At 36.3% G+C, this 12,401-nt stretch overlaps 1 long non-coding RNA gene across 1 annotated transcript; it reads left to right on the top strand.

Moving 5' to 3' along the window:
* The first annotated feature begins 10,255 nt into the window (after nt 1-10,255).
* LOC116668720 lies at nt 10,256-12,083 on the top strand. The gene is made up of 3 exons (XR_004325960.1): nt 10,256-10,719; nt 11,804-11,906; nt 11,998-12,083. It is a non-coding gene; the product is annotated as an uncharacterized LOC116668720 (long non-coding RNA).
* Nucleotides 12,084-12,401: the final 318 nt, after the last annotated feature.

Genomic DNA, 12,401 nt, shown 5'->3' with positions numbered 1-12,401 from the left:
CAGAATTCGTGGTGTTCCTAGAAGGTGATGGTAAGTAGTCCTTTGATAGCAATAGTGGATTCTTATATGTGACATGGATCCAAGGGATTAGAGTTATTGGCGTTTCAAGGATGAAGAAGACATTGATTTTCCCATCAAGGAGTTTATAATCTAGAAGAGATATATAAGCTCAAGGTGGTGACAAGGGTCCCATAGAACCAAGTAATATCTTGGCAGTAAGTATAAAGAACTATGGGAATGAAAATGTAAGAGTAATTAATTCTGCCAAGTGGAAGAGAAGGGCTAAAGAAGGTGGCCTGGCTGCTCTGAAATAAGGATTTCACTAGGAAGGTGAAACTGGAGGGCATTTGTGGCAGAAGGAATAGGTGGAACGAAGACAGATGTAACTACACAATACTTGGATGCAAGAAATAATGCATTTGTTTATTTTTTCTAACTAAAATGAAATCTGGTTCAGGGTCCCCCACCCCCATCCTTTGTCAAAATGTATAATGTGTTGTGTTTTTTTGGGGTGGGGACACAAATGGGTAATGTACACAGTATACAAAATTGGGGGATGGGCTTCTGGCCTTGGGACATCATGGTTGCCATTGAGATGTTCGTGGTTTGAGCTCCCTGAGCAGATATGAAGGGTCCTCACAATGACTGCTGCTCCCCAGTTCTTACTTCCAGAGTAGGGGTCTTCATGAGGGTGTACAGAAACTCTGGGAGCTGGGGCTGGGATCACATGGCTCTGCATGCAGTTATTTTTTATTATTTACTTATTTATTTTTTATGGGGGCTAGGTAATTGAGTTTTTATTTATTCATTTATTAATGGAGGTACTGGGGATTGAATCCAGGACCTTGTTCATGCTAAGCATGCACTGTACCACTGAGCTATTACCCTCCCACCTCTAATTTAAAAATTTAATTTTATCAGAGTTATTAACACATATAATTTAAGGAATCAAATAGTTTTGTAAAGCTCATTATGAGAATCAGCCGTACCTGCCTGCCACTGCCCTCTGCCCTCCATTTTCCAGGTCTCTGGAAGCATCGTCCATCAAACTTTATCTGTTACTTTTGGTACTTGCATCCGTATCACTAAACAACTTGCTTGTCATGACACATCTTGATTTTTCAGTGTTGCCTGTTCATTTCCTGCTGTGGAAGATGAGAATTTAGCTCTCTTTTACCCACCATTCTCAATCACACACACCATCCCCTCCTTCGCCCTGTATTGATATATCATACTTTTGTTTAAATTGCTCTTCAGCATTTATAAGATTTATAACTAATTTGGAAGATTATGACTTTAAGACCATGTGACTATTATTTACACATGAGCTATGGGGTGTCGTATGATTGTTTTTCCTTTTGTGTACCATTTTGAAACATTTCAATGAATTAAGTGTTCTTTTCTTTAACTTGCTTTTATTTCTGTTTTTGTTTCCTCCTTCACCATTGCTAAACTCTGCTCTGAATATATTCAAGTCCAGCAGGTGTTCTATCAGTTTCATCCTCTTGGACACACCTGTCTTCAAAGCCTTTGGACCTCCAGTCTGAACCATGTCCCTTATCGCTGGTGCACACCTGCCACCCTGAACTTCCTCTTCCCCAGCACTCTGGGACCTCCTTTGCCTCTCTTGGGCTGGTTCCCCTGTTTTGTGGCTCCTTTGTCTTCCTCTTTCTTGGTTTTCCCCCTTGTTATTGGGGGCCATCTTATCCTGCAGCTTCCTGAGTAAGGGTGCATAGGAGACAGACTTGAGAAGTATCTCTGGAAACCTTTAAATGCTCTCACACCTAATTCATACTTTGGCTAAGTGAATATTCTAGATTGGAAATAATTTCCCTCAGACCCTTGGAGGCATTGCTCAGTTATTTTCTAATTCTAATCTTAGAGGTTGACAAATCTGAAACTATTCTGGCTCTTGCCTCACTGTATATATATTTTCTCTGGAAACTTCTAGAATCATCTCTTTACACCAGTTTTCTGAAATTTCATAAGGACGTGTCTTGCCAGAGCTCTGGTTTTGTATATTGTGTTAGGCATTCAGTTGGTCTTTCCCATTTGGAAACTCACTTCTTTGAGGAATTTTATTGAATTACTGGTTGATTTCTTTCTCTCCATTTGTTTTTTCCTCTCTTTCTGGAATGCCTATCATGTGGATGTAGTACAATCGGTGTTGATATTCTACTTTCATCTTTTAAAAAAGTATTCTATTTTCCATCTCTTTGTCTTATGCCCTACTTCTTTGGGGGATCTTTCTTCAACTTTATTTTCTAACCCTTCTTGAGTTTTTTCATTTTTGCTGTTATATTTTTGATTTCTATAAACTCTCATTTTGTTCTCTGTTTATTTTTTAAAAAAAATTATTGTATTCTCATTTCATGGATAAAGTATATTTTCCTATTTCTCTGAGGATATCAATAATAGCTATTTTTAAATTTTGGTTAATTTTGTTCTGTATGTACTCTCCGTTTTTTTCTGATAATTTGTTCTTTCTCACAGTAGAGATTTTCCTCACATCCTTGGTGATCAATATTTAACACTGGGCACTAAAAACCTGACTGGAAACGCTGTCATGTGCATGTGGGTGAGCTTCTTGATTGTGGGGTTCATCATAGACTGGTCTGCTTGGGTCTTTTTTGGGGGGGATTTATCCCTGGTGTCTGTATCTAGGTTTTTTCTCAGAGGTTTCCAAAGTGAAGAGTTCAGTCTCCAGTTAGAGCAGTGCCACTCCAACTTCAGTGTACATATGGGTCGCCGAGGAATCGTTGAAAGGCAGATTCTGATTCATAGGTCTGGGGTGGGGCTGAGATTCTGTGTCTCTCCCTGTTGCTGCTGTCCATGGATGCATCTGGAATAACAAGGGAAGAGGGACTGTGATCCTGGCTGCTAATTCTGGGAGTCATTTTGGAGAAAAGTCCTGGGAGGTCTCAACATTCAGTGTGTGATGTTTGCCTCCCTTGCGCAGAGACTCGCTTAATCCCCTTGCCTGCAGCACGATGGTGCCTTTGTTCTCAAGTGTGCATGGTGCCCAGCCCACACACCCTGTGCTTCACCCTCTCCATTGGAGGAAGCTCTGCTGACCTGTTGGGGAAGAGGGGAAGGAGGGAGCAGTTGCTTGGTCGAAGGGAGAGAGGGGAGAGGCTTGGGGGTGTCTGCTTTTCTTGAAACAGACTTTTTACCAATTCTGTTTTGCCTTTATCTTTGCCCCTGCTTCCAGAGGTACCTAGTTCTGCCAGTTTTTGAGGATTAAAGGAAGCACTCTCTGTAAAACAAATCAGGCTGCTGCTAGGCTCCATCAACTGCTGATTTTAGGACTCCTGACTTTTAATTAAATTAATTAATTAAAATTTTAATTAATCAATTTTTTTAGAAAAATTGTTTTTTTAATTTGATGGAAGTACTGGGGATTGAGCCCAGGACCTCATGCATGCTAGGCATGTGCTCTGCCACACTGAGCTATTTCTTCCCTCTCTGACTTTATTTTACCAGCATTTGTTCTTCTTCTTTCCAACCTCTACTTTGAAAGTTAAACTTTTTTTTCTCCTATTGTGTCTCCCATTCTCTCTACCCTTGGAAGTGGTGCTTTTAACAAGTCTATTTACTGTAGTTTTAGGGAGTTTCAGGAGAAAGAAGATAAATGTATGTGTTTAGTCCACTGTCTTTAACTATAAACCCTCCCTAATTTGTTTTTTTCCTTTATGCTTCTGACTATGGTCCCCAGAGTCCTTGAAAATATCGTTCACAGAACATAATTTGTGGGACTTTTGTTTCCCAACTGAAGTTGACTTGCCTACCTTTCCAAGTTTCAGTAACCCAGGCTCATAAATTTTGATGTGTAGTCTTGAAGTCTCTCTATGCAAATAAGACAAACATCACTATTTTATTGACTGATTTCCAATAATTCTTCTGGTCTGGGGCTCATAAGTACAATTCTTTTTTCTCCATGTCTGGAAGCAACGGATAAGGATGTAATTGAATTAATATGAAGCTCCTACTTGTTTTAGAACTGACTTGTTTATCACTGAAGAGAGAGCTGATTTATTACCATATGGAATGCCAACTTAGTTCTGCTTGTTTCCCCACCTCCTCTCTTTCCAGATAAGTATACAGATAAAGGGGACATCACAAAGAGATGTTCTGTGATAAGCTAGACCTCTTCTGCTAAACTCCCTAACAGGGAGCTGAGCCTAGCTATTTAATAGAAATAATATTAATATTTAGTAATAAACAATAACAAATATTCTAAATATTTACTGTTATCTATAAATGTTTATATTTATTATTATAAATAAATATTATATTTATGATGTATAATTATATGTTATTGTATTTATGTTATATATTTATTATTATCTATAATATAAATAACAATATAGTTATCAATATCTACCATTTATAAATATTTACTAATAAATCTTATGTTTATTAGAAATAATATTAATAATAATATTTGGATGAAGAAAATGACTGGATAAAAAAAGTTGTGGTATATATGCCCAGTGGAATACTCCTCAGTCATAAAAAAGAATAAAATAATGCCATTTGCAGCAACATGGATGGACCTGGAGATTGTCATAATAAGCGAAGTAAGCCAGAAAGAGAGAGAAAAATACCATATGGTATCATTCATATGTGGAACCTAAAAAAAAAGAGACAACTGAATTTATTTACAAAACAGAAAGAGACTCACAGACACAGAAAACAAACTCGTGGTTACCAGTGGGGAAAGAGGGGGTGGTCGAGGGATAAATTGAGAGTTCAGGATTTGCAGATACTAAATACTATGTATAGAATAGATAAACAGCAAGGTTCTACTGTAGAGCACAGGGAACTATATTCAATACCTTGTAATAGCCTATAATAAAAAAGAATATGAAAAAGAATATATATATATGTATAACTGAATCCCTATGCTGTACACCATAAACTAACACAACATTGTAAATCGACTATACTTCCATTTAAAAAAATAAAAAATAAAATTATAAAAAAAGAAATAGTATTTGACATGTTGAGGGAATTAAAATATGGAATGCAAGCGATCACACTGTGATTCCAGGACTCTGTGAGAACTTGCACGTCTGAAGGGGAAACCCTGAGTGAGTGTGTTTTTCTTTTGCTGAACATGACAGTATGAGGAAGTGGAGAGCGGTGGCTCAGCACATACACACAGCCTGTGAAGTCACACTGACTTAAGTTCACTCCACTTAATAATGGAATTGACTTGCACAAGGTGCTTAACCTCTATAAGCTTCTGCTTCCTCACCTGTAGAGGAGGAAAATTAATACCTGCCCTACAGGTTATTGCCGAGATTAAATGTGACAATGCATGTAAAGCACTTAGGAAGGTGGTGGCCCTTAGGATGCACTGGCTGTTTGCGGTTGTTTTGGAGGTATTACCAATGTCTCTTTCCCCCTCCTCCAAAATGCAGAATCTAGCGTCGTCTGCACTTCCAAGAGTTCAAGTATTCTCCATCTGATTGTGTTAGGTCACAGAAGACCTCTGAGTACTCCCTGTAATGGTATGTTTGGCAGCCCTTGAGAAGTTATCTATGACGCAGACTTTAAAAATCACCCAAAAGATGAATTTTTTTTTCAGAATCCCCTGATCCTTAAAAAAAAAAATCAAATAGTTAAAGAAAAAATTCAAGCTACTTTGGCTCTATGAAACCCATTAAAATAAAGACATAGAATTAGGGGGTTTTTGAATCAAAAATCTTAGCACGGAGTGCCAGACTAATTCTGAAGAGCATAGGGTGATATTGTAGCTCCTCAGATCACTTTTAGTATTCAAATCATTGTCAGATGTATTTATTTTTAATGAAATATTACATGATAAAACACTGAACAAGTGCCAGAATGGATATAAATATACAAGCTGACTTTTTCTCTTCTTCGAGATAGAACAATGATTGGTATAATTCCATTACTTTGTTTCTCCTTTTCAATCTCTATTTTCCTTGCCTTTCCTTTTTTTTCCCCCCTAAGGCTGAGGAGTCAGGATGGAAGGCTGTAAGGGCTAAATTAGACAAGACAGAAATACTCTGCTGGCCTCGTTTGCTATAACTTCCCTCTATGACTACACTGCGCAGCTGGGACCTAGAAATACCTGTCCTGTTACTACCCTGTCGTTTAAGATAGCCTCAGATGTTTTAGTGTGATTTAATCACACATTCTCTCTCTTTCTGTCTCAATACCTTAGCATACAGTCATTATCATAGCTTCTTCTTCTTCTTTTTTTTTGGTGGGGGTAGGTAATCAGGTTTACTTATTTATTTATTCTAAGAGGAAGTACTAGGGATTAAACCCAGGACCTCATGCATGCTAAGCATGCATGCTACCATTTGAGTTATACCCTCTCCCCATCATAGCTTCTTATCAATATGGGACACCAATGAATGCTTTTGAATTCTTAGTGTTTTGGGATACTCTTGGCAATGTGTCCAGCTGCCTGTGAATTGAATGCCCAGCTGCGTTCTTCTTACACATGTCCTTCAAGTAGCACTTCCTCAGTGGTCCAGCTTGACTCCACTTGGAAGTGATGTTTCCACCAGAAGCCTTTGGTTGTATGACTCTTTAGCTCCAACAGATCCAGTCATTTGGGCAGGGAAAGAAATGCAATGAAGATGAAGCAATTTTTTTTAATTTAAATTTTATTTTTTATTGATGTGATGATTTATAATGTTAGTTTCAGTGTACAGCAAAGCGATTCAGTTATACATATACATACATACATTTTTTTTCAGATTCTTTTCTTTTTTATAATTTTTTGTTTTTTTGTTTTTTTATATATAAACTTTTTTTTATTGAGTTATAGTCATTTTACAATGTTGTGTCAAATTCCAGTGTAGAGCGCAATTTTTCAGTTATACATGAACATACATACATTCATTGTCACATTCTCTTTCGCTGTGAGCCACCACAAGATCCTGTATATATTTCCCTGTGCTACACTGTACAATCTTGTTTATCTATTCTACATTTTGAAATCCCAGTCCCTTCCCACCCCACATCCCTCTGGCAACCACAAGTTTGTATTCTATGTCTATGAGTCTGTTTCTGTTTTGTATTTTTGTTTTTTGTTTTTTTGTTTTTTGTTTTAGAGTCTGCATATAAGTGATCTCACATGGTATTTTTCTTTCTCTTTCTGGCTTACTTCACTTAGAATGACATTCTCCAGTAACATCCATGTTGCTGCAAATGGCGTTATGTTGTCAGTTTTTATGGCTGAATAGTATTCCATTGTATAAATATACCACTTCTTCTTTATCCAGTCATCTGTTGTTGGACATTTAGGCTGTTTCCATGTCTTGGCTGTTGTAAATAGTGCTGCTATGAACACTGGGGTGCAGGTGTCATTTTGAAATAGGGTCCCTTCTGGATATATGCTCAGGAGCAGGATTCCTGGGTCATATGGTAAGTCTATTCCTAGTCTTTTGAGGAATCTCCATACTGTTTTCCACAATGGCTGCACCAAACTGCATTCCCACCAGCAGTGTAGGAGGTTTCCCTTTTCTCCACATCCTCTCCAGCATTTGTCATTTGTGGACATTTGAAAGATGGCCATTCTGACTGGTGTGAGGTGATACCTCATCATAGTTTTGATTTGCATTTCTCTGATAATTAGTGATATTGAACATTTTTTCATGTGCCTACTGGTCATTTGTATTTCTTCCTTGGAGAATTGCTTGTTTAGGTCTTCTGCCCATTTTTGGATTGGGTTGTTTGTTTTTTTCTTATTAAATCATGTGAGCTGCTTATATATTCTGGAGATCAAGCCTTTATCGGTTTCATTTGCAAAGATTTTCTCCCATTCCTTAGGTTGTCTTTTTGTTTTACTTATGGTTTCCTTTGCTGTGCAGAAGCTTGTAATTTTCATTAGGTCCCATTTGTTTATTCTTGCTTTTATTTCTATTGCTTGGGTAGCCTGTTATAGGAGAACATTTTTGAGATGTATGTCAGATAGTGTTTTGCTTATATTTTCTTTTAGGAGGTTTATTGTATCTTGTCTTATGTTTAAGTCTTTGATCCATTTTGAGTTTATTTTTATGTATGGTGTAAGGGAGTGTTCTAGCTTCATGGATTTACATGCTGTCCAGTTTTCCCAAAACCATTTGCTGAAGAGACTGTTGTAATTTTTTTTATTGAGGTATAGTCAGTTTACAAAGTTGCATCAATTTCTGGTGTACAGCACAATGCTTCAGTCATACATGGATATATGTATATTCATTTTCATATTATTTTTCACCATAAGCTACTAAAGATATTGAATGTATTTCCCTGTGCTATACCAGATTTTTTTCTATTATAGGTTATTGCAAGATATTCAATGTTGTTCCCTGTGCTATACAGTAGGTCTTTGTTGTTATTTCTTTTGTGTATAGTATTGTGTATCTGTTAATCCCAAACTCCTGATTTATCCCTCCCCAAGATGAAGCAGTTCTTACAACAGCTCAGGGCTCTACCTGGTAGGCACAAATCGAGAGTCACATTCCCCTCTGCCCTGCCAGGCTTTCTCATGGCACCAAGAGGAACCACAGGGAGGAAAGACTGGCCAGCCTGACATTGGGCCTGACTTTGATTTGTCCCATGACATTGGTTTTGGAATCAACCTGGGACAAATGGCATGATTTCCTAAAAGCTTAAAAATTAGAAGAAAAAGGCAGAGGGCATAAGTTTTTACTTTTTATCTTTGATTGGCAGAGGAGAACACTTTAGTATTAAGTATTATGCCTATTCACAGTTAAAAATAAAACTGCTCTGGAAGCACAAAAAGTTTTCTTTTCTTTTTTTTTAATTGAAGTATAGTTGATTTACAATTTTGTGTTAGTTTCTGGTGTACAGCATAGTGATTCATTTAGACATATATATATATCCTTTTTCATATTCTTCCTCATTACAGTTTACTACAAGATATTGAATATAGTTCCTTGTGCTATATAGTAGGACCTTGTTGTTTATTTATTTTATATATAGTTGTTTGTATCTCTTAATCCCAAACTCCTAATTCCCACTCCTCCTCTTTTGGTAACTGTAAGTTTATTTTCTATGTCTGTGAGAAAAAAAATTTTATTTTCAAAAAGCCACTTATAATTTTTTCAAAATTGGATCATCACACTAGTCTATCTCCCTAATTGTAATGCTTTCCTGGAGTGCTGTTTATGTAGAAAGCAGTTTCTCATATTTTAAAAAATCACATGATTCACCACTTCAAAATTTCTTGGTTTGATCGCCTTAAAACCTTTCTCCTGATTATCAATGAACGTCCTCAGGAGCCTGGGGACCTAGCCTTTTTTCCCTTTCAAGTGGGCTTAGACTCAGCAGGAGCTTACATTTCAGAATATGATTTTAGGGCTTTAAGAACAATTCAGCATCCCAGTTTTGAAATCTGGTGCCAACTTCTAGTCATTGTCCATCTTTTTTCCTTTTCTTTCTCACTCCTCCATCCCCACGCCCTGAACTCTCCCATGACATCAAAGGGAGCCCCGCTTTGAGAGGGCAAAAATTGCACTTATGAGACATTCTGTGTTAGTGTTTAAAATGTAAATTGTGATTCTACTTTATAAGGACCATGTTTCCTTTTCTGTTTTTCTTAGAACCCAACCCATTATGGAATTATAACAAATGGAAAAAATGCTGAGAAGAAATTAGTTAAGTATTGTATTGGAAAATGCTCAGAAAAGACAAAGATTATGATGATTATGGTCCCTGTTTTCTTTAAGGTCATTGTACTGTTTGAGGGGGAAGGTATAGCTCAGTGGTAGAGTGAGTGCTTAGCATGCATGAGGTCCTGAGTTCAATGCCCAGGACCTCCATAAAAAAATAAAACAAATAAACCTAATTACTCCCCCCCAAATTTAAAGAAATTAAATACGTGGTAAAATATATTTAAAAAGTCATTGTACTGTTTTAACAGCATTGCTTAGTTTTACTTTTTTTAAAGTATAGAATTTAAATGGAATATAAATTATCAATCAACCCTAAGTCACTGGGCTCCATTTAAGAATTAATGTTACTTTTTACTTCTACAATAAAAAACAGGTCTTATATAGAGAACAAACTAGTGGTTACCAATGAAGAGGGGGGTCAATAGAGAAGTGGGGGAGTGGGATGTACAAACTATTGGGTGTAAGAGAGGCTCAAGGACATATTGTACAACATGGAGAATATAGCCAATATTTTGCAATAACCATAAATGGAAAGTAACTTTTAAAAATTATATAAAAATTTAAAACATTTAAAAAATCCATTGTAAGATAGAATAAAAAAGTAGATCTTAGATTCATCATTAAAAAACAAACATCGAACAGAAATTTAGATACATACATTCTGACTAAATTCATAGACAGATGTTGGAGAAGAAATGAAAACTAGTCACTTCAGATACAAGTGATGGGAAAGGCACTGCATTTTGGACAATGAAGGAGAAGAATCATGGAAGATTTGGAGGGTGTGCATGTGTGGGGGGACAGGGTGGTGGTGACTGAGCCCTTCTCTATTTCTTACCTCTTCCCTATATCTTGGCATGGCAGGGACCGGCATTACGGAGAATCGAGCTCTGGTCCCATTCATGTTCACAACAAGTTACGAATCTCTGGTCAGAAGACTAATGTGCCTCTATAGCCCTCATATTTTTCATCTCTTAAGTAAGAGGTGAATTCCCTGCACATCTGTCGCTTCTTGGATCACCTCTTCACGCTCATCTTTGGAAGTATTACAAAGAAGGTATCTTAGCATTAATTTTGTTCCGTGTATTTTTGTTGCTGTTCTTGGCCCATTGGTTGGTTTCTTTGGAGACACTTTCTGACTGTTATGCCCATTGTGACAAAGTTGTGAATATCAAATTACAACCTATAGTTAATATTCAGCATTATTAGAATATTTTTAAAACAAAATTCACCAAATACAGAAATTGTGAAGAGAATATATGACATTCCCTTTCATCCTGTAGTTCTTCAACAAAATCTGGTTTTATGGAGTTAAAATTTAAAATGTTCATAATCAGTGATGCCATTGTGTATTGCAGTAATTGCTCTGAGAAGGAGAATTAAAAATTGAGAAGAATTTAAATTTGAATGATCAGTTAATAAAGATAAAAATATACTTCCAGAGTAATAAAGAAATTTATATGAATGCCATCCAGTTTGTAATAGCAGCAGTGCTAAACTCACAGAACCACTTTATAAAGAACTTTTATAGACTGAATAGGCTTATTCTCTGAATTCTGTATTTAAATAATTAAATTTGGTCTGTCTGATCTCATGGAACAAATATATTCTATATTTTCTTTTAAATCTGATGCCTTAGTACTATCAGAAAACTGCCTATATCTTACTAAACTTCTTCTGTGCCTATAAAGAATTTACTGGGGAATAAGTTTAAAATAAAAAAAATTCTATTTAGTTTCTAATCAAAATAAAATAAACATTTGGCTTGTTTATGTCTTTGTAGAAGTAACAAAAAATTGAAAGTAAAAACTCTCTGGTATTAAGACAGGAGACTTGATTTTCTCAGATAATATTTGTCAGTTTTCAAAATTTGGAAAACTCTAAGGGACAGAGTTCTTAGCTGTTCTGCTTACTGATGTGTGACCAGTTTTATATGTGACATATGCTCAATTGATTGTTGACTAGGAACATATTTTCCCACTGAAAATCTTTCTTTATATTCTTTTGTACAATGATGGTAGGTCATTATACACCAAAATTATTTGATTTACATCTTCTGGGCTTTGTGCCTTATTTTGACTATACAAAAACTATTCTTACCAGTTTTTCACTCTCTTGGCCATTTTTCTCCTTTTTCTCAGTGATTAAAGAATATCTCCAAATTGAGCGAAGACTGCTGTTTTGTGTCCTGCCTGCTGTCTGACATACCAGTGGGATGGCACTCCAGGACCTTGCTTCAGACATGTAAGATCCTTTTTCAATAAACCGTTAATGTCTCAAAAAAATAATCTCCAAATTTAGGGCCAGATTAAATGCATCCATTGCTTTCTTTCAGCCTCAAAATGATTTAGATCTATATTTGCTTTTGGGCACTCCTCGAATTGTCGGCTTCAGGCACTAGAGGACTTCTCTCTCTGTGACGTTGAAAAGGTAACACCTGACATAGTAAATTAACTATATGGAAAAAAAATGTAACACTGGCCTTTGTGATTAGGAACTGATAACTAATCAACGTGCAATCCTTGATTATTTGCTAAGCCATTGATAGTCTATGGCTAAAGGGCATTATTGGTCTAACTTAATTATATGTGGTTTTAGATATGTTAGATTTGAAATAATAACTATAGTGACATAGAAATAGAAAGTTTTTTTTGACAGTATAGTTATAAGATGGTTGTTTACATGGAAGGTGTGCAAATTCTTTATCCGAGCGCCGGATTCTCAGTGTTTTGTTTCTGT

Source organism: Camelus ferus, chromosome 14 (genome assembly GCF_009834535.1).
Source record: "Camelus ferus isolate YT-003-E chromosome 14, BCGSAC_Cfer_1.0, whole genome shotgun sequence".
Lineage (NCBI taxonomy): Eukaryota > Metazoa > Chordata > Mammalia > Artiodactyla > Camelidae > Camelus > Camelus ferus.
Note: the sequence above shows the minus strand (reverse complement) of the source record. Positions and strands in the feature narration are given on the sequence as shown.